The sequence below is a fragment of the Triticum dicoccoides genome, chromosome 2B (genome assembly GCF_002162155.2).
Source record: "Triticum dicoccoides isolate Atlit2015 ecotype Zavitan chromosome 2B, WEW_v2.0, whole genome shotgun sequence".
Lineage (NCBI taxonomy): Eukaryota > Viridiplantae > Streptophyta > Magnoliopsida > Poales > Poaceae > Triticum > Triticum dicoccoides.
Window position 1 is genome coordinate 483,449,445 of NC_041383.1, and position 3,998 is coordinate 483,453,442.

Below are 3,998 nucleotides of genomic sequence, written 5' to 3' on the forward strand. Positions count from 1 at the left end.
CCCGGAGATCAAGGCGCGCCAGTCGACCTCCGCTCCTGAGATAAGGCCTCGTGAACAGCCAGTCCAACTCGCCTTCAAGGTTAGTTATACGTACTCAGCTATCTTTCTCCATTACATTGTGTGCGCTTCCATCAATGATTACAAATGGTAACGAGGAGTGGTGTTGCAGGCTGCTATACAGAGTGAGAGAGATAGAACAGAGAAAGTTCTGGTGGAGGCGGCGGAGAGGCAGCGGGAGTTGGAGGAGAGGACGACAAAGATGTTGGAGGAGGAGAGGGTACGGAATGACATGCAAGCAAGGGCCATGTACGAGCTCCTTGTGGTAAGTTTCTTCTGCAGATTAGCCAAAACATTCATGTAGTGTTTGTCTCATTACTAACTAGTATGACTGATTCGTCAAAACCAAATGTGCAGTCTGTGTGTGAGAAGCTCGGTCAGACCGCTCCGCTGATGCCAGTGATTGCTCCTGGGACCACGATGAGTTTAATTTGAATGGACATTACTTGCTAGTCTTAACATTTAGGTGTCATCATGCTAACAAGACATTGGAAATGATCTTTGGTGCAGCGTAACTCTAGACAAGCATCGCACGATCCTTCTCCAGCTACCGGCACGAGCCAACCCGCTCCTACACCTCCATGATCACGGTAAGTTTCTCTAGTGTTTTGCTTAACAAATGCATAGAGACCTAGACTTAGCTTTATTTCCTCCAATATGCTTACCATAATGACCTAAAGTTAGCTTCTTTTCCTCCAAAATGACTTAATAAGCTTACTGACCTCCAAAACCATCCATTTTACCTAAGTTAGCTCTAAAATGATCTGTACTTAGCTTACTTATGTCAAAAATGGCATAATTAGCTTAGTTAGTTCATAAACGATCCATTTTACCTAAGCTAGCTCTAAAATGACCCATTTTACCTTAGTTAGCTTATAAATAATCTATTTTACCCAAGTTAGCTCTAAAATGATCCATTTTACCTAGATTAGCTCCTAAACGATTCATTTTACCTACGTTAGCTCTAAAATGACCCATTTTACCTAGGTTAGCTCCAAAATGACCCATCTTACCTAGGTTAGCTCTAAAATGATGCATTTTACCCAAGTTGGCTCTAAAATGACCCATTTTACCTAGATTAGCTCATAAATGATCCATTTCACCTAAGTTAGCTCACAAACGATCCATTTTACCTAGGTTAGCTCCAAAATGACCCATCACAACTAGGTTAGCTCTAATATGATGCTTTTTACCTAAGTTAGCTCATAAACGATCCATTTCACCTATGTTAGCTCATAAACGATCCATTTCACCTAAGTTCACTCAAAAACGATCCATTTCACCTAGGTTAGCTCCAAAATGACCCATCTTACCTATGTTAGCTCCAAAATGACCCATCACACCTAGGTTAGCTCTAAAATGATGCTTTTTACCAAGTTAGCTCATAAACGATCCATTTCAACTAAGTTAGCTCATATACGATCCATTTCACCGAAGTTAGCTCAAAAACGATCCATTTCACCTAAATTAGCTCATAAATGATCCATTTCACCTAAGTTAGCTCATAAACGAACCATTGCAACTAAGTTAGCTCATAAATGATCCATTTCACCTAAGTTAGCTCAAAAACGATCCATTTCACCTAAATTAGCTCATAAATGATCCATTTCACCTAAGTTAGCTCATAAACGATCCATTTCACCTAAGTTAGCTCATAAATGATCCATTTCACCTTAGTTAGCTCATAAACGATCCATTTCAACTAAGTTAGCTCATAAATGATCCATTTCACCTAAGTTAGCTCATAAATGATCCATTTCACCTAAGTTAGCTCATAAACGATCCATTTCACCTAAGTTAGCTCATAAATGATCCATTTCACCTTAGTTAGCTCATAAACGATCCATTTCAACTTAGTTAGCTCATATATGATCCATTTCACCTAAGTTAGCTCATAAATGACATATACTTATTGTTCTAGTGTTCTTGTTCTAGTCACCTTTTTCTAACTTTCTTATTTGCATTTTGCAGATTTCATTCACTTCACGGAAGCTAGCTTGCTATGATGGAGTGCTTGTTTTTTCTTTCATTCTCTTCAAGTATTCTTCTAGCTTGCTATGATGGAACTTGCTATATTGATGAAACTTTGCATTGTAATATGTATGGATGGAACAATGTGTATGTGCAACTTGCTATGTATGAATGTATGGAACTATATATGTATGTACGATGAAACTTATGTGCTAGATATGTCATATGTTTGTTGTTAAATAGCCCTGTGAAATATATATATATATATGTGTGTGTGTGTGTGTGTGTGTGTGTGTGTCATATATATTTGCTGTGAAAATTGTTGGATTTAAAAAAAAGAAAAAAAGAGGCAATGCAGGATCTTTGGCGTCAGCCACTGATGGCAAAGCCACCTTTGCCGACAGCCGTGGACGGCAAAGAAGCCACGCGGCGGCCACCTGTGCCTCCTGGGGGCTGACCCATTTGGTTAGTTTGCCTACAGCGGCGGATGGCAAAGGCTTTGCCTACAGTGGCAGACGGCAAAGAATAGACAAATTTGCTACAGCGGCGGACGGCAAAGGCATGTCGTGCAGCGTCCAACTGATGTCATTTGGGGACGGCAAAGGCCGGATAATTTTTGCCATCAGCAGCGAACGACAAAGGCTGCCGTTAGCCATCTAACGGACTAACAGCGTATTTATTGCCGTCTGCTTTCTTTGCCGTCCGCTGCTGATGGCAAAGGACCCTTTGCAGTCAGCCTCAGAAAGCAGATGGCAAAGTAGCTCTTTGTCGATCTAATCTTTGCCGGAGTCTTTTGCTGTCCGCGGCAGACGGCAAATGCCTTTGCCGTCCGCCGTCCTTTCCTTTGTTGTTTGCCGTGGCAGATGGCAAAGTAGCTGATTCCTATAGTGGTAGCTTCTTTCTGTGAATCATTTGCTACTCATGTTGACCTCCCTAAGGAGAAGTGGTTTAAATATAATCCTCCCACTGAAGTAAAAGTAGTTACACCTATTAAAGTTGAAGAAAAGACTATCACTTATAATGATCCTATTGTTCCTACTACCTATATTGAGAAACCACCTTTCCCTGTTAGGATAAAGGATCATGCTAAAGCTTCAACTGTGGTTCGTAAGATTAATACTAGAACACCTACACCACTTGAGCAAATTAAATTTGAACCTAGTATTGCTATGGTTAAAGATCTCTTGGCTGATAATATTGATGGGCATGTTATTTACATCTGTGGTGAAGCTGCTAGAATTGCTAGACCCGATACTAAAAATAAACATAGACCTGTTGTAGGCATGCCTGTTATTTCTGTTAAAATAGGAGATCATTGTTATCATGGCTTATGTGATATGGGTGCTAGTGCAAGTGCAATACCTCATTCCTTATACAAAGATATTATGCATGATATTGCACCTGCTGAGATAGAAGAAATTGATGTTACAATTAAGCTTGCCAATAGAGATACTATTTCACCAGTTGGGATTGTTAGGGATGTTGAAGTCTTGTGTGGGAAAGTTAAATATCCTGCTAATTTTCTTGTTCTTGGTTCCCCACAAGATAGCTTTTGTCCCATTATATTTGGTAGACCCTTCTTGAATACTGTTAATGCTAAGATAGATTGCGAAAAGGATATTGTTACTATTGGTTTGGGGGATATGTCTCATGAGTTCAATTTTGCTAAATTTCTAGACAACCCCATGAGAAAGAATTGCCTAGTAAGGATGAAATTATTGGTCTTGCTTCTATTTCCGTGCCTCCTAATGAACCTTTAGAACAATATTTGCTAGACCATGAAAATGATATGTTTATGAATGAAAGAAGGGAAATAGATGAAGTATTCTTTAAACAGGGACCTATTTTGAAACGCAACTTGCCTGTTGAAATCCTAGGGGATCCTCCTCCACCCAAGGGTGATCCCGTGTTTGAGCTTAAACCACTACCTGATACTCTTGAATATGCTTATCTTGATGAAAAGAAGATAT